Raw genomic sequence first — 26,285 nt, forward strand, 5'->3', positions numbered from 1 at the left:
ACTCGATAAGACACACTAATGCAAAATTCTGGTTCTCTAAGACCAACGCTCTGATACCAACTGAAATGTCCCGTTCTTATTGATTAAAAACGTTTCATATTAATTGATTTCGTTGCGAGGTTTTGACCTCTATATGAGACGTTTTTCAAAGACTGCATTCATTTTAAAACAAACCATAACCTTTATTTCATCAATAAAGGTTTAAAAAGCTTTACGTAGATTATCAAATAATGATAATCTAAAATATCCTGTTTACACGCGACCATTACATAATGGTTTACAATACAAATATGTTACAACGAAATAAGTTTCTTGAATGCAGTTTTTACACAATATCATACAAGCATAGACACCAAATCTCGTCCTTATTTAAGTATGCGATAGCGGAAGCTCTTAATAATCACCTGAGAATAAACATGCTTAAAACGTCAACAAAAATGTTGGTGAGTTATAGGTTTAACCTATATATTATCAAATCATAATAATAGACCATAAGATTTCATATTTCAATGCACATCCCATACATAGAGATAAAAATAATTCATATGGTGAACACCTGGTAACCGACATTAACAAGATGCATATTTAAGAATATCCCCATCATTCCGGGATCCTCCTTCGGACATGATATAAATTTCGAAGTACTAAAGCATCCGGTACTTTGGATGGGGTTTGTTAGGCCCAATAGATCTATCTTTAGGATTCGCGTCAATTAGGGTGTCTGTTCCCTAATTCTTAGATTACCAGACTTAATAAAAAGGGGCATATTCGATTTCGATAATTCAACCATAGAATGTAGTTTCACGTACTTGTGTCTATTTTGTAAATCATTTATAAAACTTGCATGTATTCTCATCCCAAAAATATTAGATTTTAAAAGTGGGACTATAACTCACTTTCACAGATTTTTTTACTTCGTCGGGAAGTAAGACTTGGCCACTGGTGGATTCACGAACCTATAACAAATATGTACATATATATCAAAGTATGTTCAAAATATATTTACAACACTTTTAATACATTTTGATGTTTTAAGTTTATTAAGTCATCTGTCCTTGTTAGTAACCTACAACTGGTTGTCCACAGTTAGATGTACAGAAATAAATCGATATATATTATCTTGGATCAATCCACGACCCAGTGTATACATATCTCAGTATTGATCACAACTCAAACTATATATATTTTGGAATCAACCTCAACCCTGTATAGCTAACTCCAACATTCACATATAGAGTGTATATGGTTGTTCCGAAATATATATAGATGTGTCGACATGATAGGTCAAAACATTGTATACGTGTCTATGGTATCTCAAGATTACATAATATAAAATACAAGTTGATTAAGTTATGATTGGAATAGATTTGTTACCAATTTTCACGTAGCTAAAATGAGTAGTTTTTACCAATTTTATTTTGCTCGCCATTTCTTCGTTTCTAATCCGTTTTGAGTGATTTAAGCGGCCACGGTTTTGTATTGAACTTGACTTTATGAAAATAAACAGAAAAGGTATAGGTTTATAGTCGTAAATACAAGTTACAAGTCGTTTTTGAAAGAGGTAGTCATTTCCGTCAAAAGAACGACATCTTGATGACTGTTTTGAAAAACATACTTTCACTTTGAGTTTAACCATGATTTTTGGATACGGTTTCATGTTCATAAGAAAAATCATTTTCCCAGAAGTATAGATTTTAAATCAAAGTTTTTCATAGTTTTTAATTATCCAAACCAAAACAGCCCCCGGTTGTAACTACGACGGCGTAAATCTGATTTTATGGTGTTTATCTTGTTTCCGGGTATTAAATCATTAAGTTAGCATATCATATAGATATAGATCATGTGTATAGTTGATTTTAAAAGTGTAGTTAGAAGGATTAACTTTATTTGCGAACAAGTTTAGAATTAACTAAACTATGTTTTAGTGATTACTAGTTTACCACTTCGAATATGATAGCTTTTTATGTATGAATCGAATGATGTTATGAACATAATTACTACCTTAAGTTCCTTGGATAAACCTACTGGAAAAGAGAAAAATAGATCTAGCTTCAACGGATCCTTGGATGGCTCGAAGTTCTTGAAGCAGAATCATGACACGAAAACAAGTTCAAGTAAGATCATCACTTGAAATAAGATTGTTATAGTTATAGAAATTGAACCAAAGTTTGAATATGATTATTACCTTGTATTAGAATGATAACCTACTGTAAGAAACAAAGATTTCTTAAGGCTGGATGATCACCTTACAAGATTGGAAGTGAGCTAGCAAACTTGAAAGTATTCTTGATTTTATGTAACTAGAACTTGTAGAATTTATGAAGAACACTTAGAACTTGAAGTTAGAACTTGAGAGAGATCAATTAGATGAATAAAATTGAAGAATAAAAGTGTTTGTAGGTGTTTTTGGTCATTGGTGTATGGATTAGATATAAAGGATATGTAATTTTGTTTTCATGTAAATAAGTCATGAATGATTACTCATATTTTTGTAATTTTATGAGATATTTCATGCTAGTTTCCAAATAATGGTTCCCACATGTGTTAGGTGACTCACATGGGCTGCTAAGAGCTAATAATTGGAGTGTATATAACAATAGTACATACATCTAAATGTTGTGTATTGTACGAGTACGAATACGGGTGCATACGAGTAGAATTGTTGATGAAACTGAACGAGGATGTAATTGTAAGCATTTTTGTTAAGTAGAAGTATTTTGATAAGTGTCTTGAAGTCTTTCAAAAGTGTATGAATACATATTAAAACACTACATGTATATACATTTTAACTGAGTAGTTAAGTCATCGTTAGTCGTTACATGTAAGTGTTGTTTTGAGACCTTTAGGTTAACGATCTTGTTAAATGTTGTTAACCCAAAGTTTATAATATCAAATGAGATTTTAAATTATTATATTATCATGATATTATGATATATTAATATATCTTAATATGATATATACATTTAAATGTCGTTACAACGATAATCGTTACATATATGTCTCGTTTCGAAATCCTTAAGTTAGTAGTCTTGTTTTTACTTATGTAGTTCATTGTTAATACACTTAATGATATATTTAATTATCATATTATCATGTTATATATAATATAACAATGTATTAATATGCTTCATATATATTTAGTGAGACGTGGTTGTAACGATAATCTTTATATGTATCGTTTCGAGTATCATACGTCAATAGTCTCCTTTTTAAGTATATAACTTATTGTTACTATTTTTAATGAGATACTTGATGATAATTATATCATGTTAAACATATATATTTATTCATTTATGTATCATCATGTCATATACAACTTATAGCGTTCGTGAATCATTGGTCAAACTGGGTAATCAGACGTTTACAAAATTTCTGTTTCAATTAACCAAGTCTTAAGAAGTTTGATTGCTTAACATGTTAGAAACATTTAATCATGTAAATATAGTTTTCATTAAACATATAATCATAGAAAGGTTCAAAAAAGTTCGGGTCACTACACTTTCCTGCCAAACGGCCAGTCAAACGGCTTGTCAAACGGCCTGCCAGCCGTTTGCAGGCCATTTTCACTTCTATTTAAAGGCTTTTTGTCATTCATTTTCAACACACCTCTCCTCACTCTCTCACTACAATACACTTTCTCTCACTAGAGCTTTCAAGGCCTTCACACCTCCGAGTGGGAAATTAAGTACCCGGAGACGAACGCCGAAGATTGTAATAGGAGCGGTCTAGAGTATGTCAGCACTTGTAATGGTCCAGATCTCGTATGTAAATGCTGAACGCTTTCCTTAATTTAATAAAGTTATCTTGTTATTTTAAATTGCTTTCATCTTGCATGCTTATCTATCCGTTACAAATGTTTATTATGTGTTGAATACTTTATCTGAAACTTATGCTATTGTTATGCTGAAACCTTGACGGTTTAGAAGTTTAATTTACGGATCACCCTTTCCGCTTATTCACGTGGCTATAACCTAGTATTATGACTTGATCAACCCTAAGATACGTTTAAGTAGTTATGTGTGCTTTACATCACAATAGGGATATAGTGCCTACGTACGAATAACCATTTATTCATCAAAAAGAGCTGCCCGATTAGGTTGTGATTAGAGTAGGCAATATAGAATTCAGTGAACACTAGCTCGCTCAAAAGCATGATTCGTGTCAGAAGCAACGTTCTTGAGATGTTGTAAGATGATCCGGGGTTGAGTAAGTGATCGCAAAAGAGAGACTTCTAATCTAGTTAGCAGTACCTTAGAATATCTAAGATTGCGCATCTGTTAATGTTAAGGCAGAGCTTAGTACTAAGTGGCAGAATGTTGCGGTAGTTAGACCAACTAGGATTAAGAAAAGGTGAAACTTTCCTTTAGGGATATACCACTTTGTTCATGTACCTAGGATTCTATCCATAAGGTCGTTTAAACCTTCTAAGGTTAGCATTGGGAGTAGGGATATCCGTCTTAGCCATAATTTTCAAAGCCTAAACTCTTATTGACAAATCAGTTAGGTTCATAGACCAGTTGACTGAGGTTTAGTGTTTATTCTAGGAAGTTAAACTCTTGTGATAATTCCCCATCAGGATTCTATTCTTCATACCTATCCATTTTTATCTTTATAGTTTACATTACCTTTAGTTAATATTAATTTATCACCACTTGTCACTAGGGTTAACTATTTAGGCACTTTTGTCCCACGTTAGTGAGCAAACATACAAAAAGACGAACCTGAGTTATATTTACCACTTACTCGTTAAAAAGAAGACAAGTAGGTGAGTTATAGCTAGGAAAACCCCACTAAATATAAATAATAAAAGTGTTATTTTGGTAGCTAATCCTGACGTATTGCGACCTAACGACACCGCACAAATAAAACCGTCCGTTTTGGCCGTATCATAAGAAGTAACAAAGTTTATGGCGCCGCTTCCGGGGATCGAATTTTCTGTTTGTTAAACGTAATCGTTGATTCTGTCAAGATATCTAAGATTCTTGAGTGGTGTCTAAGAAAGACAATTATACACGGACTTGGTTGCTGGATTTTCTGAACAGTCTCCAATTATATTGGAACCAAAAGGATCCTGCCTCTCTGTTGTCGGCCTGGCCACTTATTTTAAAGATAGATTGATAAGGAACACACATGCTTAACAAACAGGGAGTTTGTCGGTATAGGATTTAAAGTCGCCATTATAGTAAACCCTTTTTTAAAAAAAACTATAAAAATAAAATATTAATTATGGTATTAATTTCTGTAGATTCCAGTTCAAACTTAACCGATTACGAAGAAAGTGCGATAGGCAGTTGCTCTCCCACAACTTCGAAAACCGGAGAAGTTTTTCTTTATAAAACCAAAAAAATCTAAACACTGATGAATCTCATCAAAAATTAGTTCTTGATCCTTGTAGTCCAAGAAGCCGGATAACTTCATCCGACTTAGAGATTTCATTGCTTTTGTATAAGTTTTACTCAAATGAACCAGGATTAGACCCTCTTCACGATCCAAAAGGGAGGCTCAGTCTTAACGAACTCCTCATTATGGAAGATGAAATACGGGAAGAATACCCAATTATTTTCAAATATCCAGACTTGTTTGAATTTAATCCAAAAGAGAAACGACACATTGATAAGTCCAAAGCTCCGTTTACTGGAAATCTGTTAAATCAAAGCAGAAGGTTATACGTCTATGGAGAATTCATTAGGCACCTCTATTCCTCAGACTTCCCGTTCTCAACATTTCAAATAAATCTGTTAAAAGAGCTGCGTTCTCAAGTTCGTTCTCTTCACAAACTGTTAAAAGAATGTGGGGATGATATTTTTTTCAAGTATCGGGATGCATAAATTGACTTCAAATTTGATTTAGAATCATTCGTAAGTTTTCTTCCCCACATCAGTGATAAGGAATTTTCTCAAATTCATATCAACCGTTATGTCACCGCAATGATTTCTGAATTAGGATTTTGGACAGAAAGCAAAAAAACCTAACCCTATTTCAAACTATGGAGATCGAGATTTCTTTTACTTTGATCCAGCTTCATTTCTCATCAAACGATTAATCGAAGTTTTTCCGGATTCAACCGAGTAAAGAATACATTAGAATTTCTTCGCCAAAAGAAAGGAAATATATTCTGAACTCGTACAAATCCTCACTATGTTAAAATTTCCGTTTACAACTCCGTAAAGAAAGATCATTAGGGAAATATCTAAAAACTTTAAATTTACTATCGGTGATCCTGACTGCGCGGAAGATCTTTTATTCCAAGACACGGTGTCAAAACTTCTTTTTGAACTTAATTATCGAGATACTAGACCTAGGGATGAAATTTCGAACACTAAAAATGTTAGAAGGGCTTTGGTTAAACTTATGGACGACATCGGAGATTTACAAAAGCGTGAGTGTAAAATGCTAAGTGATTTTGAAATATTTTCAGTACACTCCGCTGATTTACTCTGGATGGTCAAAGAAGCTTTTAATTTGTCTTTCTTTCCACGTCATTTCTGGAACTTAGTTGTGGAACCTGTGTAATTTGTGTTATTAATAAAATTAAAGTTTTAATTTTACTCTGTATATTTGTCTTTTCTTTTAAACTTTAGTTTAATTAATAAAAATAACCGGATTAAAATCCGAAGCAAAATTTCAAATCTTTTATTAATATAATGATAAAATATAAAAATATAAAAATTCGCGAGTCGAGTTGGGGAAATAAGCCCCTGCGTCACACGGGCCCATTTCTCTTTTCCTTTTCCTTTCTCCTTCTTCCTTTTTTTCTTTCCTTTTTCTTTTCATCTTCCCTCCCCTTCCCTTCGGCTGTCGAACAAAACACACACACACACTTCAAATCTTGATCAAATTAAACGATTCAAAGCTCCAATTTAAGTCTCTCGTGCCTCCTAAACACGTTTCCATCGTCAATTTCGCAAGTAAGGAACATTTTCAAGGTTAAATATCGAATTTTTGCTTAGGGTTAAATTTTTAACTTTTGGAAAATTTGTGTTTTATGCCCAATTTTGATTTTCTTTAAGCTTAGTTAGATAATGTGATTGATATGTGTTAGTTTTTACGTTCAATTGAGGCATTTTGGTTCACTTTTAGCTTTCGATTCGTTAGTTTGAGTTTTAGGTTAGAAATTGGTGAAATTTTTGGAAATTTGATGTTTTGCTTGATCATTTAGGCTTAGTGATTCATCTAGTATGCTTAAAAATTAGTTTTGAAACAATTTAGGATTGTTTAATTGAAAATTGAAGTTTTGATAAAACTATACGAAATTAGGCTTTAGATTTTTCCTATAGTTAAAGCGTTATTAAAACTTAGGATGACTTGGAAATTAGCCTAAATGAAGATATCATTGACTTGCAAATGAAAATTGAGCATAGTCTTTGACTTTTCTTATTTTTTTCGTTTTGAACAAAATGAATATTTTTCGATAAAAAACGGTCTTAAACCTTGAATTAAGGAAGTTATAGGTAAAGTTTGATGTTTAAAAATATTTAAGGTAATTAAAACTGGTCATAAGAATCATTGTATGCTTAAAAATCATCTTACTTTGATCAAAGTTGCTTATTACGACTAACTCACTATGATTATTATTTTTAGCATTATTTGTTGCAATCACGGGTACGCTTTGAATTTTGCTTAGAAATAAGTTTATAGTAAGATTAGATATTGTTTGCGGTAATTTTGTCTATAATTGACTATAACAGGGATATGGAAAATGCCATTTTTAAAGCCCTCATTTAGAATTTTTTTTTCGGAAAATATAAGCATTTTTCATTTCTAAGTGTTATTATAAGTCTTATTATTTTGGAACATAACCAACATTATTTGACTCTCGCAGATGGCTAATTATAAGGAGATTCTATTTCTTCTTCCAAGCCCTTCTTAGAAGATGCAGTCAGTAAGCTCTCACTTATCTTCTTCATTTACCAGAAGAGTACGAGTTGCCCCACTCCATCCACGTGCAAGATAACCCGGCGAATAACGAACCATTCATGAGAAACTGGATAAACAGACAGAAGGGTGCCAACAAGTACATAAATTGGGAGATAATGGAGCAGTGTGGGTGGGCCGATGAGCTGAGACAGATTTTGAGTTTTATGGCACACGAAAAAACAAACAGCGCGTGGCAAAAGCTGTTTGAAATCAATGAACGGGTGTATCAGGAACCATATGCAGAGTTTATGGCAACATGGAGATTCGAAGCAAATGTTGACCAGGAAGAATATAACGGTCATCAATGCATCCATTTCCTCCACCAGAACCAAATGCATCACCCGACTCTCGCACAGTTCACAATTCATCTAGAACTGTACAAGAGATCTCACGTTAACTGATCAGTGTTTAAGAGAGGATACGCCACCCTGAACCAAATCGATCATCAAGCTTTCTGGAAAGCCTACACCTCCGATAATGAAGCCTGGAGGTCAAGTAAAAAGGCCTCAAATTTCACTAACCCCGTTCATCGCATTCTCCACCACCTCATCGCCAAAACTCTTCACCCAAAAACCCAACATGGCGGTGATATCACCGTTAATGATATGCACCTAATGCACACCATGATTCACAACCAAAATATACAGGTCGCACACCTTCTAGCTCGAGCATTTACTAATGAAAGGAATGCCCCAAGAACAGTTGTGCCAGTTTTGGGAGCCGTTGTCACCAAACTCCTACGCCGGATGCATGTTTTGGGTAGTATCGAAAGATTTGGTTATATAAGGGCAATTGCGTTAGAAGAGATAGGGTATATGAAAGGACCCGTTCATATATATTATAAACGATTCACAATAGTTGATTACATTGCGAGGTATTTGACCTCTATATGATACATTTTACAAACATTGCATTCGTTTTTAAAAGACAATCTTTCTTTACATCAAAAATTGACAGGCATGCATACCATTTCATAATATCCACTATCCAACTATAAATTGATTTAATAATAATCTTTGATGAACTCAATGACTCGAATGCAACGTTCTTCGAAATATGCTATGAAAGACTCCAAGTAATATCTTTAAAATGAGCAAATGCACAGCGGAAGATTTCTTTAACACCTGAGAATAAACATGCTTTAAAGTGTCAACCAAAAGGTTGGTGAGTTCATTAGTTTATCATAATCATTTATTTCCATCATTTTAATAGACCACAAGAATTTCATTTCCAGTTCTCATAAATATACGTCCCATGCATAGAGACAAAAAATAATCATTCATATGGTGAACACCTGGTAACCGACATTAACTAGATACATATAAGAATATCCCCTATCATTCCGGGATCCTCCTTCGGACATGATATAATTTCGAAGTACTAAAGCATCCGGTACTTTGGATGGGGTTTGTTAGGCCCAATAGATCTATCTTTAGGATTCGCGTCAATTAGGGTGCCTGTTCCCTAATTCTTAGATTACCAGACTTTAATAAAAAGGGGCATATTCGATTTTGATAATTCAACCATAGAATGTAGTTTCAATTACTTGTGTCTATTTCGTCAAACATTTATAAAAGCGCATGTATTCTCAGTCCCAAAAATATAAAGGGTAAAAAGGTAAATGAAACTCACCATACTGTATTTCGTAGTAAAAATACATATAACGTCATTGAACAAGTGCAAGGTTGGCCTCGAATTCACGAACCTAAATTAATTATATATATTTATGTGTTGGTCAATATTTGTCTAACAAATTAGGTCAAGTCATAGTGTACCATAATCCTAATGCTCGAGACTAATATGCAAAAGTCAACAAAAGTAAATTTGACTCAAAATAATTTCCAGAAATCTATACTTGATTAATATATAGTTTAAATATCGTCGTTTTATATTTTTAAATATTTTTAAAAGATTTATTAGAGTAAATAATATAATTTATTTATTAATAAATAAAATTTTATATTATATTTATATAATAAAATATACTTTTATATATATTAAGTAATAAAATTTATAGGGTTCATTTAATATTATAAAGATAATATGATAGGTATTATTAAAGTAAGTTATTACACGTAGTAAAATATGTTTGTATCAAATATTTATTTGATAAAATAATATCTATAATGATAGTAAGTAAAGTTGTATTATTTTGTAATAATAATTATTATTATAAAAATATCAATATTTATAATTACTAAGATGACATTATGATAAAACGATAATTCTAATTATGATAACTTTAATATTTACGATAATTTTTAATATTATCTTTAAAATAATAAATCTATTTAAAATAGTAATAATATTAATGATATTTTATAGTAACAATGATATTTCTATTAAAATGATAATTTTTGTTAAAATGATAGTTTTAATACTAGCGATAATTTTAATAATAATAGTAATGATAAAAATAATAAGAACGATAATTTTATCTAAATCAATATCTTATAATATTTTAATTTCATCATGATACTCTTACCCATTATTTCCTAATCGTTTCGTTTAATAGCTTTTAATCGTCTTTTATATCGTGTTCGTAATAATGATAATAATAGTAATCAAAATAATTAGGTGTTACAGATATTTATTTTAATTACACTAATATTAATAATGATAGTTACTATAACATTATTAACGATAATACTAATAATTATCTTAATGATAATTTAGTAATAATAATAATAACAATAACAATAACCATTTTTAAATAATGATATATATATATATTAATAATGATAATAATAATACCAATAATACCAATAATAATAATAATAATAATAATAATAATAATAATAATAATAATAATAATAATAATAATAATAATAATAATAATAATAATAATAATAATAATAATAATAATAATAATAATTGGATAATAATAATAATACTAATTATAACTTTAACGATAATAATGATAGTAATAATAAAAAAAATAACAATTTTTAATGATAAATCCTTTTATTGATAAAGATAATAATAATAATAATAATAAGATAAAACTAGAATGACGATAATAATGACGATAATAATAATTATTTTTAATAATAATAATACAAAAATTCGATGGACTATAACTTCAAATCCGTTCATCGAAATCATTCGATATCTAAATGAAAAGTTCTTAATTTTTCGCTAGCTTTCCAACGACATGCATATCTTATACCTTATCTCAGTCGCATATATAACTAATTCAGGATTCAACATAACCTAATTAAAGGCAATATCAAAAGTACAAACATGCATAATCCTATATACTCGAGCACTAGTCAGGTATACACTATTAGTATGTAAAAGTTAAATTATGAGTACTCACGTATCAATATTGAGATTCAATATTGCAGAAAAGGTACGTAGATGCAACGGAGATGATAAACATTATATTGATTTCACGAGCATACCCATGAACCATACACAATCACCTCCATAGCTATAACCCATAATTTCCTTAATCCAATCCCACTCGAAAAACAATTTCGAAATCACTCGGACAGCACTCTGACGTAATATTTTATGTATACTAATAATATCTTGAAATAATACGGAGTAAATATATATATGTAAATCGATTGAGAGAGTTTAGAGAAAAATATTTTCAAGTTTCTTATGAAATAATGAAACCTATTGAATTCTATTTATAATAGATTTTTGAATTATTAAAGTGAATTATTAAAGTATGAATTATTAAAGTGAATTATTAAAGTATGAATTATTAAAGTGAATTATTAAAGTATGAATTATTAAAGTGAATTATTAAAGTATGAATTATTAAAGTGAATTATTAAAGTATGAATTATTAAAGTGAATTATTAAAGTTAAAGTAAAGTAAAAATAAAGTAAAGGTAAAGTTTAAGTATAGTAAAAGTATAAAACTATGTACGTATAATATGCGTATAACTATATATAATATTAATTTAAATCGTTATATATATTTAATAAAATAAAATATAAATATCGTTATCTTTATCATACTGGTTAAGTAATGAGTTGTCAAAAGTGGTTCTAGATATTTATAAAAGTTATATACGTTTTAATAATAAAGTTCTTTTTAAACTGAAAACGTTTTTGTACGTTTGAAACTAAATTAAATAAATATAATAATTTTGTTTTCCAAAACCAAATATATTTTTAAGAATCATTTTGTTTAAAGGTTAAAATAATGGAAATTGTTATATCATAAAATATTTTAGAAAAGTAGAATCATATATATTCATAATAGGTTTCAAGTTTTTAAATTACAGTTTGTTGGTGAAGCATGGGATAAAGTTCAAAGATTAAATAAACGTATAAAATCATCTTAATGAAAAATGTCGAGTTACATAACTTGTCGATATCCAACATCTAAGTTATTTACACTTCACGTTCTTACTTATAAATCACTTTACCATTTTCTGAATGTTGTCAAAAAGAATAGATTTCTTAAATCACAGTGGACCTCATAACATAGACCCGTAATCATATCATAATGTATCTGATAAATCAATCATTTGATATTATCTTCTAATTCCATCGATAAACATATTGAAACAAATACAATCATGTAAAGTATTATACGTTTAATACTTTATTAATATTCTCAAGTTATAATATATATATATACATATATATACATATTTATTTATATATAACGGTTCGTGAATCGTCGGAATTTGGTCGAGGTTATAATGAATGTATGAACACAATTTAAAATTCTTGAGATTTAACTTAACAAACTTTGTTTATCGTGTCGGAATAATATAAAGATAAAGTTTAAAATTGGTTAGAAATTTCCGGGTTGTCACAGTACCTACCCGTTAAAGAAATTTCGTCCCGAAATTTGAGTGGAAAGGTCGTGAATGATAATAAGTATGTTTTCATGATGCATACAGGCTGAAAATTAGAGTTTTATCATCAGCGAATAATTTGGATAAACAATCCATTTATATGAAGAGTACAAATGAAGCTAACATAGAAGAGTGAAATGAGTAAGTGTAGATTCATCTTATCATTTGTCGTAGATCTGATTGATTTCCAGATTTCAAGGAATTTGAAGAAAATCTTTGTAATAAGATTTGATTCTCCGGTAACAAAAGGAATTAGGATCCGCTTTAAATGCGATCGTCCATTTTAATTGTTCTGTCGGAGATTTTCTTATAAATTCACCTCCTTCGTTTTCTTACAACTCACACCTTCTGTTGATGCATTTTATGCAAGTCCCTAGACATCTACCCACGTCCATTGCAGGTACAACAGTTTATAGGCCACCATGATCGTTCGTTATTATTCTATCCGTGTTTGTATATGGTTACAGCAACTGCAGGAACGAGATTTGGATGTTTGACTATGTTAGACTTAGTCAGACGTCCGAGTGAAGCCTCACTCATACGGCTGACAGGCTCATACGCACGGTTGATGCTGAGCTAAGTCACAATTACAACCTAAATGAGAAGACACGAGTGAGTGATCACCCGTACGGCTGATGAAGCCAACTCGTATGTGTAATGGATGAATCGTACGGGTGCGTCAACAGTAGGGGTATATAAAGTCTTATGTTCTTCATTTTAGGTTAAGCCTCTCATTTGTTACACACACTCAGATCTGGTGAGCTCCTCCGATTCTCTCTCAACCCAAATCACCCATGTGGTGAATAATAGCTCTAGGTGTTGATCTAATCACACTTGATTTAGTTGTGGTATGACTAAATTAATCCCAAAAAGCTTAACCTATTCACTAGAGGGTTTGATTCACTTATTCCGTCATTGTGTGAGTTAAATCTGTTGATTTCTAAGTTCCTAGTCATGTTTCATCACCTTCTATTCTTTTCCCCTCAACTCATATTTTAAAGTATGCATCAATATGCTCCATCCAGTTCTGATTCTCGATATACTTATAACTTTCATATCGATCATTCTTCTTTTTCATCTACCGCCGGAAGAATCTATTTACTTCTACTATACTCTTGGGTTTATACTATTTCTAGTTCTCCCGTGTCTTTATATTGCTATATGCATCGATATATATGGTTTATAATTTTTGGTTTGTTGTTGGGCTTTATATCTTCCCTTATATTTCAAAGTCTCTGTTTCTATCTTCTATAATCATTGTCATCCACAGTTAATGCTCTCTTTTATTTGCTGCAATTTATACCCCAATTTCTATTTCGGAGTTTTGTCCTTTCGTTTCTTCTTCTTGCGATTAAGCACCGCTTGTAATGGTCCAGAATTCACAGATATGAATTTCGGAATGAACATTGTTAATGTTCTAGGAAGGAAATTGTGATAGAACGATCTTGACTTGTCAAATTACTAGAATACCTTAAAAAAGGCCGAATCATCAAGAAATATTTTCTTGATATTTTAGAGGTTAAATAGAATACAAGAGTCGTATAACATGGCACATGATAATCTTATGATCTGTGAATCATCACGTTCCATTTAGAAACTCAGCATGAATTACTGTAATATAATCACGTTGATCAAGTGTCATTATATTATACTAACTCATGCTTTAGTTTCCAACACTACTTCAAAAACATTCATATTTTAAACTCAAAGGTTTACAGAGTATAGGAACTAAACAGTTTCCTTTTTGATGTAATACAGATAGCGCAAAGAGATAAATGATTCCAGATAAGAATAGTTATGAAAATATCTTCAGAAATATGGAGGATATTTATAATGAAAGATACGGTGATATCTTAGAATTTCTAATATCAGAGGATGATGAAGAATATTGTCTGTAAGGGTTTAGTGTCAGGAGCAAGGTATTCGTTAATGACTTCAGCAGACACTGAATCATTTGGATTCTTTGAAGACAGGTTCAGTCTTTGTGATTTGTCCACAGCCTCCTTCATACTTTGCTCAATCCGTTTTCCAGTTCCAAAACTTCTCTATTTCTGAGCTTTGTTAATACACTAATATTTATCATCAAACTTTTTACTGCTAAGTTCGTTTACAGTTTTTGTTGCTTCATCAGCATTTCGAGAACTAGTTCGCGGTTCAGAGTGTTTTTCAGAAACTTCACATTCGAAGTATGTAAGCCTTGGAAATAGACGTTATGTATAACTGTTGGCGTCAACATGCTGTGAGATTTCAAAATACTGATTGCTAATTCCCAATGATTCGTATGGCAATTCTCGTTACAAGAGGCAGATGAGTAAATGATGAGGTTTCGATAAACATAAAGATTCTTCGGAATGCCCAAGATCAGTGAAGTTGTTGGTAAGTTTATTGCTAATGTGGTGGAATATGAAAGGTTCTCCGGTAACAAAAGGGTAATCACATATATCAAAATTATGATAAGGCTACTCCGAATGAAAAAATTGAGTTGTCTTGCTGGAGCTGTGATATAATTTGCTACTTTGCAAAGGAATTGCAAGGTTATTTTTGCTAATAAATGCCAAAAGATCTGACACAGATATGTGTTGAATTATGACTTTGGTTTTGAGAGCTTTTTAAGTACATAACTGTGGGTAATATGTGGTTGGATCATCATCTCGATTGCTCATTATTTGAAGTGTCTTCAGAGATTTTTGAAGGGTTTGAACACAGATTGTAATCGTTTGTATACATTTGATGTTCTAACACACTTTTGAAGTCAAAGTATAGCTTTGAAAGATGTAGGAATCTAAAAGTGATGGTACCGGTTATATCTCAAATTGAATTCTGAGATTTTAAAATCAGAATATGTAATTGGGTTTGAATGAGTATGGTTGTTTTGATTTCTATGAAAGAATGTATATTATTGTGAAAGTAGGAAGTATAATTGATAATTTGCTTAATCTGATTCGAAGAATGTAACATATTAATTGTGAATTTATATATATCTCTCGGGTATTACCTACCCGTTAAAAAATTTTCACAATTAATATTTTGTACATAAGAATTTTATTACAGTCTTTATGAAAATATATATGTATATATTCTCCTCAGATGTAACATAGATTTTAATGAGTTAATACTAAATTAAACTCATTCGATTTACGGTTGTAACTAGAATTGAATAATTCCTTGAAGGCTTTAGAGGTTACATAAGTATTTCTTCAATAATATTGAAATTATGAATCAATACTTCGTTATTTGTTGAGATGTGATGTTGGTTTTCGTTAAATTCTTGTGAACTTCACAAAGTACGAATGATGTTATCTGAAAAGTTTCGGTTACATCAATGATGAAGTGTAAAATCAAATATATACTTGATTTATTAGGAATTGGAACTTGTTGATTTGAGACAGAGATTGTAGTTAACGATGGTTAAGTTGCGGGCGAGGGACGTACATTATTGCATATTTGTAATATGAATTAACCGAGTAGTTAAGATTCACACACAATAGCTTAGAACGGAAAGATTTGTTTTTTATTTCAAAATATATATATATAAAATATATATATAATTTCTTCAGAGGGAATGAGTTAATTCTTCATAACTTGTTGATACAATATACACGTTATTGATTCGTAATGATGTCCACAGTGATTCTTGAACTGACGGAGTTTGTGATGTTATAGGTGTTGTTGATTCTGATATTAACTGTACTGACGATGCTGGTGACGTTGACGGTACTGTTGATGCTGTTGGTAAAACAAGTTTAACTTGTTAATCACACACCATTTTTGTCAGGGTTTCTACTCTTCCTTCTATCATTTTGGTTCGCTTAACTGATTTATGGCTAGGGCTAGATTAGATAATCTCTAAGACTTTAGAGATTATATAATCACCGTGGAATATTTCTCCAATGAAGTTATGAATTAATACTTCGTCAGTTATTGTTGTTGGTACTCCTTGGTATCTATGGTGCGTATGACATTGATGCTCGTGGGACAGATTGTGAAGTTGAGGTTTACAACGCGGTTGTGGTTGGAGGTGGTAATGGTACTGTTGGCGTTGATGATGGTGGTACTGGTTATGCTGCTGGTGCTGCTGCTGGTGTTTGTAATCTCTGCACCATATTCTCCAAATCCACTACCCGAGCGCGAAGTTCGTTGACTTCTTCTATTATTCCAGGATGATTGTCGGTCAGAACGAGCGGATAAATAAAATATAGAATTTGATGTAGTATATAATCGTGACGATATACCCTGGAAATGAGAGAGAAAATGGTGTCTCGAACAGGTTCGCCGGTAAGTGCTTCAGGTTCTTCGCCAAGAGGGCAATGTGGTGGATGGAAAGGATCGCCTTCTTCTTGTTTCCAATGATTGAGGAGGCTACGAACTCATCCCCAATTCATCCAGAATAGGTGATGACTGATTGGTTGATCCATTCCGGTCACACTGCTTTCGGAGCTTGAGTGAGATTCCATTTCGGAATCCGAGTGACTTGTACTGATGACAAATTCCATTTCGTACGATTGGATAAAGGATTTTCGATATAAAATGATTTTTCGGCTATCGGGTGGTATTCTATTTACATAGGATATCTATATATAGAGATCAAAATATTTCATAGATTACGGAGGAATTTGCGGGATATGTCAGGCAAAGTTTAAAGTAACAGATACGATAAGATATGATTTAGCAGATACGCTAAGATATGAATTTTGTCTATACACTACTCATGCAATTAATATAGCAAGATGTGTCTAGACTAATAATGATAAGCAGGTAATTTCCTGTGGATGATAAGCAGATGATTTCTGACTAGAAATGATAAGAAAAACTTTTGACATGCAGACACGGTCGAAGTCCAGACTCACTAATGCATCCTAAAGACTTATCAGTTAGACACACTAATGCAGACCTGGTTCGCTAAGACCACCGCTCTGATACCAACTGAAAGGACCCGTTCATATATATTATAAACGATTCACAATAGTTGATTACATTGCGAGGTATTTGACCTCTATATGATACATTTTACAAACATTGCATTCGTTTTTAAAAGACAATCTTTCTTTACATCAAAAATTGACAGGCATGCATACCATTTCATAATATCCACTATCCAACTATAAATTGATTTAATAATAATCTTTGATGAACTCAATGACTCGAATGCAACGTTCTTCGAAATATGCTATGAAAGACTCTAAGTAATATCTTTAAAATGAGCAAATGCACAGCGGAAGATTTCTTTAACACCTGAGAATAAACATGCTTTAAAGTGTCAACCAAAAGGTTGGTGAGTTCATTAGTTTATCATAATCATTTATTTCCATCATTTTAATAGACCACAAGAATTTCATTTCCAGTTCTCATAAATATACGTCCCATGCATAGAGACAAAAAATAATCATTCATATGGTGAACACCTGATAACCGACATTAACTAGATACATATAAGAATATCCCCTATCATTCCGGGATCCTCCTTCAGACATGATATAATTTCGAAGTACTAAAGCATCCGGTACTTTGGATGGGGTTTGTTAGGCCCAATAGATCTATCTTTAGGATTCGCGTCAATTAGGGTGTCTGTTCCCTAATTCTTAGATTACCAGACTTTAACAAAAAGGGGCATATTCGATTTCGATAATTCAACCATAGAATGTAGTTTCAATTACTTGTGTCTTTTTCGTCAAACATTTATAAAAGCGCATGTATTCTCAGTCCCAAAAATATAAAGGGTAAAAAGGTAAATGAAACTCACCATACTGTATTTCGTAGTAAAAATACATATAACGTCATTGAACAAGTGCAAGGTTGGCCTCGAATTCACGAACCTAAATTAATTATATATATTTATGTGTTGGTCAATATTTGTCTAACAAATTAGGTCAAGTCATAGTGTACCATAATCCTAATGCTCGAGACTAATATGCAAAAGTCAACAAAAGTAAATTTGACTCAAAATAATTTCCAAAAATCTATACTTGATTAATATATAGTTTAAATATCGTCGTTTTATATTTTTAAATATTTTTAAAAGATTTATTAGAGTAAATAATATAATTTATTTATTAATAATTAAAATTTTATATTATATTTATATAATAAAATATACTTTTATATATATTAAGTAATAAAATTTATAGGGTTCATTTAATATTATAAAGATAATATGATAGGTATTATTAAAGTAAGTTATTACATGTAGTAAAATATGTTTGTATCAAATATTTATTTGATAAAATAATATCTATAATGATAGTAAGTAAAGTTGTATTATTTTGTAATAATAATTATTATTATAAAAATATCAATATTTATAATTACTAAGATGACATTATGATAAAATGATAATTCTAATTATGATAACTTTAATATTTACGATAATTTTTAATATTATCTTTAAAATAATAAATCTATTTAAAATAGTAATAATATTAATGATATTTTATAGTAACAATGATATTTCTATTAAAATGATAATTTTTGTTAAAATGATAGTTTTAATACTAGCGATAATTTTAATAATAATAGTAATGATAAAAATAATAAGAACGATAATTTTATCTAAATCAATATCTTATAATATTTTAATTTCATCATGATACTCTTACTCATTATTTCCTAATCGTTTCGTTTAATAGCTTTTAATCGTCTTTTATATCGTGTTCGTAATAATGATAATAATAGTAATCAAAATAATTAGGTGTTACAGATATTTATTTTAATTACACTAATATTAATAATGATAGTTACTATAACATTATTAACGATAATACTAATAATTATCTTAATGATAATTTAGTAATAATAATAATAACAATAACAATAACCATTTTTAAATAATGATATATATATATATATATATTAATAATGATAATAATAATACCAATAATACCAATAATAATAATAATAATAATAATAATAATAATAATAATAATAATAATAATAATAATAATAATAATAATAATAATAATAATAATAATAATAATAATAATAATAATAATAATAATAATAATAATTGGATAATAATAATAATACTAATTATAACTTTAACGATAATAATGATAGTAATAATAAAAAAAATAAGAATTTTTAATGATAAATCCTTTTATTGATAAAGATAATAATAATAATAATAATAATAATAATAATAATAATAATAAAATAAAACTAGAACGACGATAATAATGACGATAATAATCATTATTTTTAATAATAATAATACAAAAATTCGATGGACTATAACTTCAAATCCGTTCATCGAAATCATTCGATATCTAAATGAAAAGTTCTTAATTTTTCGCTAGCTTTCCAACGACATGCATATCTTATACCTTATCTCAGTCGCATATAAAACTAATTCAGGATTCAACATAACCTAATTAAAGGCAATATCAAAAGTACAAACATGCATAATCCTATATACTCGAGCACTAGTCAGGGATACACTACTAGTATGTAAAAGTTAAATTATGAGTACTCACGTATCAATATTGAGATTCAATATTGCAGGAAAGGTACGTAGACGCAACGGAGATGATAAACACTATATTAATTTCATGAGCATACCCATGAACCATACCCAATCACCTCCATAGCTATAACCCATAATTTCCTTAATCCAATCCCACTCGAAAAACAATTTCGAAATCACTCGGACAGCACTCTGACGTAATATTTTATGTATACTAATAATATCTTGAAATAATACGGAGTAAATATATATATGTAAATCGATTGAGAGAGTTTAGAGAAAAATATTTTCAAGTTTCTTATGAAATAATGAAACCTATTGAATTCTATTTATAATAGATTTTTGAATTATTAAAGTGAATTATTAAAGTATGAATTTTTAAAGTGAATTATTAAAGTATGAATTATTAAAGTGAATTATTAAAGTGAATTATTAAAGTATGAATTATTAAAGTAAATTATTAAAGTATGAATTATTAAAGTGAATTATTAAAGTTAAAGTAAAGTAAAAATAAAGTAAAGGTAAAGTTTAAGTATAGTAAAAGTATAAAACTATGTACGTATAATACGCGTATAACTATATATAATATTAATTTAAATCGTTATATATATTTAATAAAATAAAATATAAATATCGTTATCTTTATCATACTGGTTAAGTAATGAGTTGTCAAAAGTGGTTCTAGATATTTATAAAAGTTATATACGTTTTAATAATAAAGTTCTTTTTAAACTGAAAACGTTTTTGTACGTTTGAAACTAAATCAAATAAATATAATAATTTTGTTTTCCAAAACCAAATATATTTTTAAGAATCATTTTGTTTAAAGGTTAAAATAATGGAAATCGTTATATCATAAAATATTTTAGAAAAGTAGAATCATATATATTCATAATAGGTTTCAAGTTTTTAAATTACAGTTTGTTGGTGAAGCATGGGATAAAGTTCAAAGATTAAATAAACGTATAAAATCATCTTAATGAAAAATGTCGAGTTACATAACATGTCGATATCCAACATCTAAGTTATTTACACTTCACGTTCTTACTTATAAATCACTTTACCATTTTCTGAATGTTGTCAAAAAGAATAGATTTCTTAAATCACAGTGGACCTCATAACATAGACCCGTAATCATATCATAATGTATCTGATAAATCAATCATTTGATATTATCTTCTAATTCCATCGATAAACATATTGAAACAAATACGTTCATGTAAAGTATTATACGTTTAATACTTTATTAATATTCTCAAGTTATAATATATATATACATATATATACATATTTATTTATATATAACGGTTCGTGAATCGTCAGAATTTGGTTGAGGTTATAATGAATGTATGAACACAATTTAAAATTCTTGAGATTTAACTTAACAAACTTTGCTTATCGTGTCGGAATAATATAAAGATAAAGTTTAAAATTGGTTAGAAATTTCCGGGTTGTCACAGTATAGATTACTGCACACTTGGCAGTACATTCGGATAGAGGATGAGCAGCTGATAGTTGTAGCTAATCCGGCAATCCCAGACTCGGAATATTGAACGGTGCCTGAGGTGAGAGTTAAGGGATATAGGCCTGATACAAGGACTAGGGATGGTAGGAGATGGCGAGGTTCACAGGAACCACGGGATGAGGATGATATCACCATGCAGGGAAGGCCCACTGACACTCGCAGACACTCATCAGTAGATCAGGGAGATCGGCCGCGATTTGAGCCGTACCATTACTATATGGGGGATTTGCCCGGACGAGAGAGGTGGTTCGCTGAAGCTGCTATCTTTCAGAACCTAGAACATTTCATGCACTACGTAGGCAAATAGCTTAACGTTCCCCCGTATCCTCACGAGTATCCGGTGATGTTCGTCCACAAAGACCCCAGAGGTGCAGGGCCTAGCCATCAGTATACACCACATCCTCCTCCGCCTCAGCATCATTACCACCAGCGCACGATCATTCCATCTCCTCCAAGGGAACAGAGCACAGAGGCCGAGGATTTGGCCAACAACATTTTTGGCCAGACCCGTGTCAGCACACAAAGAGATACATCCACCGCTGCTCAAACTTCCGCATGGGATCAGGCCACGAGTTGGTATATGGCTGAGGATGTCACACAGGGTATGGGAGGAATAGGTATGAATTCGAATTGGGGTCGAGATCTGCAAGAAGGGCAGGTTGGCGTACAGGGCCTATGATTCACACCAATAGTTCATCGCTCACAGGACTGATTGCACGCTTAGACGAGATTCAGTTAAGAATATCTTCAGGCATGAACACGTTGGAGTTAGTAAGACAGTTCACTGCCGATGAGGAGATGACCGAAGAGGGGCAATTAGCTTTAAGAAACCCAACACAGCCCGGCACGAGCGTGTCATATTCTCTCCCCTACCATCCAGATCAGCCATGACTTTCCCTATCTCTCTGCTATATTTTATGATTATTTGTGATCTTATGACACATTATTACATTATTATGTTATGTATGTACGTCGAATATTAGGCATAACTACTTTTATGTTTTAAGTTTGTATGATAATTGGTAGAATAAATTGCATGAATAAAACATCACAAACAAACGACGATCGAGACCAAACAAGATGGAAGCACGACTTGGAGCAAGGACACACTAAACGAGGATGGCGCTAGCACGAGAATTGAAGAAACCATAATCGGCAAACCATCCATTACACGCCTTGCAACCATTGGGGAGTACTACGTCTTCACCGCTTTTTCAATAGAATATACGTAATATACTAGACCACTTTAAACACTAAGTGTATGATTAGCAACCCCACCAACATAAACTTTTAATAACAAAAATGCCTCTTTAAAAACTTAAGTGTGGGATACGCTGTATCCTTAACATTGAGGACAATGTTATTTTAAAGTGTGGGATAGCAAATATTGCACATAATGATTCTTGTAAAAATCCTCAAGTGTTTATAAACTAAATTTTTTCACAAAATTTAAAACTTTTGAGCTATAAAACACTAGGGATTATAAAATTCTATAAATGATCAAAAGGTTTTAGTTACAAAATAGACAAAAGAGTAGAACAAGGTTAAAAAAAATAGTTTTTACAAAAAACCAAACCAAATTTTTCAAAAGAGCATTACATAACGAAAGGTGCAATTCAACCCATTATAATTGTTGTGAGGCACCCCCAAATAAGGCTTAATAAGCACTCATTTTTAGTGCTTCACTATACTTCCGTTGAGCGCGCCAATGTTAGCATCTCTGAATCAGAATTTGCTCTTGATCTACATTTTGGAACCACGCCTTTTGACGAGAACTACTAAGTTAGAAACCTCAGCTATTCGTGAAGACAAAACACCCCCATCAAAATACCTTCATTTCCATTTTCACTCCAAGCCACCACAAATCCATCCACCACTAACTACTCGTTTCATTCATAAAGAAATAAATCCCGAAGAAATCATCACTTCCGGGAAATCCTCTATAAAACTGCATTAGAAAAATGCGAGCATCCAAGTCGATTATCAAGGAGACCGCCAATAAAAGGAGACCTCGAAGAGAAAAGCAAAAGATGCTTGCTAATATATATATATATATATATATATATATATATATATATATATATATATATATATATATATATATATATATATTATATATATATATATATATATATATATATATATATATTGAATAAAGGTTCTGAGAAAAGGAACGGAACCAGAAAGATTCAAGAAAAGAACTCTTGGCAGTCAAAAAGAAGGATGCTCGTCCTGAAATTCCCGACGAAAAGCTGAAAGGAGCACAAAAACCAATCTTTTAAAGAACTCCTATCTATCAAACCCCTCACACCCCCAAAAACTCCAAAATCACCATCTCTTCACGATACAATCTGAGTCCATAACTGAAAATTCTCTCAAATAAGTGATGGAGATTTGAGTCTTGATCAAGCCTATGACGAAGAATGTGAACATGACTGGCTAAGAACGATTTAATTTCTTAGAATTATAGGACACCTAAAATACTTTAGTGAATTGAGTGACCCGAGTGAGATAGCCTCAGTTATGTAACCTCCTCTCATTCTTGCAAAAAAAAGGTTTGGAAATAACAAAAAGAATAAAACCAAGTTTTCGCTCCTGCGTCTTGCGAAACTAAGATCGCTTGATCACTACGAATAAAGTCTTCGGTGATAAAAGCTCGAAGGTTTGGTTGAGGACAAGCAAAGTCTAAGTGTGCGATATTTGATATCGGCTAAAAAGTCACGTTTTTACCCCCGATATTGAGTCCTAAATTTAATCGTTTTTTCATTTAAATTTGTAGATAAAGTAACTACGAAGACGATGCAAAAAGAATCAAGAGAATTGGAGCTAAAACGAAGATTCTAGAGCGAAAACGGTGAAAGACAAGAAATCAAGTTAAAATCCAACAAATCAGCAAGCCAAACGGCTTGCCACTATATCAAACGGCCTGCCATATGCCAAAGGCAAATGAGCACAGCAAACGGGCTGGCCTGCCAAACGGCCTCACCAACGGCCTCACCAAACGTCCTGCCAAACGGCCTGCCAAACGGCATGCCAGCCGTTTGCAGGCCATTTTCACTTCTATTTAAAGGCTTTTTGTCATCCATTTTCAACACACCTCTCCTCACTCTCTTACTACAATACACTTTCTCTCACTAGAGCTTTCAAGGCCTTCTCACCTCCGAAGATTGTAATAGGAGTGGTCTAGAGGATGTCAGCACTTGTAATGGTCTAGATCTCGTCTTTAAACAGTGAATGTTTTCCTTAATTTAATAAAGTTATCTTGTTATTTTAAATTTCTTTCATCTTGCATGCTTATCTATCCGTTACAAATGTTTATTATGTGTTGAATACTTTATCTGAAACTTATGCTATTGTTATGCTGAAACCTTGACGGTTTTGAAGTTTAATTTACGGATCACCCTTTCCGCTTATTCACGTGGCTATAACCTAGTATTAGGACTTGATCAACTCTAGGATACGGGTAAGTAGTTATGTGTGCTTAACGTCACAATAGGGATATAGTACCTACGTACGAATAACCATTTATTCGTCAAAGAAGAGTTGCCTGATTAGGTTGTGATTAGAGTATGCAATATAGAGTTCAGTGAACACTAGCTCGCTCAAAAGCATGATTCGCGTCAGAAGTAAGGTTCTTGAGATGTTGTAAGATGATCTGGGGTTGAGTAAGTGATCGAAAAGGAGAAACTTCTAATCCAGTTAGCAGTACCTTAGAATATCTAAGATTGCATATCTGTTAATGTTAAGGCAGAGCTTAGTACTAAGTGGCAGAATGTTGCGGTAGTTAGACCAACTAGGATTAAGAAAAGGTGAAACTTTCCTTTAGGGATATACCACTTTGTTCATGTACCTAGGATTCTATCCATAAGGTCGTTTAAACCTTCTAAGGTTAGCATTGGGAGTAGGGATATCCGTCTTAGCCATAATTTTCAAAGCCTAAACTCTTATTGACAAATCAGTTAGGTTCATAGACCAGTTGACTGAGGTTTAGTGTTTATTCTAGGAAGTTAAACTCTTGTGATAATTCCCCATCAGGATTCTATTCTTCATACCTATCCATTTTTATCTTTATAGTTTACATTACCTTTAGTTAATCTTAATCTATCACCACTTGTCACCAGGGTTAACTATTTAGGCACTTTTGTCCCACGTTACTGAATAAACATACAAAAATATAAACCTGAGTTATATTTAATACTTACTCGTTAAAAGGAAGGCAAGTAGGTGAGTTAAAGCTAGGAAACCTCAGCTAAATATAAATAATAAAACAATTACTCTCTTTTGATAGCTAATCCTGACGTATTGCGACCTAAGGACACCGCACAAATAAAATCGTCCATTTTGACCATATCAACCACTAACATTGTGGTAGGACATACTCTCCAAAAGCTGGGAAAGTGATGGGCTGACATTCCCATTCTTCTAGGGCTTCCGCCTTACGTCAATGACCAGAATGCCAAGTCTGTATCATTTTGATGTTAATTAAATATCTCATATCTCATATTCAATATGATGGGAACGATTATTTGTTTTGGTAGGATCTAAGAAAACAAATTTAATA

This window comes from Rutidosis leptorrhynchoides, chromosome 4 (assembly GCF_046630445.1).
Source record: "Rutidosis leptorrhynchoides isolate AG116_Rl617_1_P2 chromosome 4, CSIRO_AGI_Rlap_v1, whole genome shotgun sequence".
Taxonomy (NCBI): domain Eukaryota; kingdom Viridiplantae; phylum Streptophyta; class Magnoliopsida; order Asterales; family Asteraceae; genus Rutidosis; species Rutidosis leptorrhynchoides.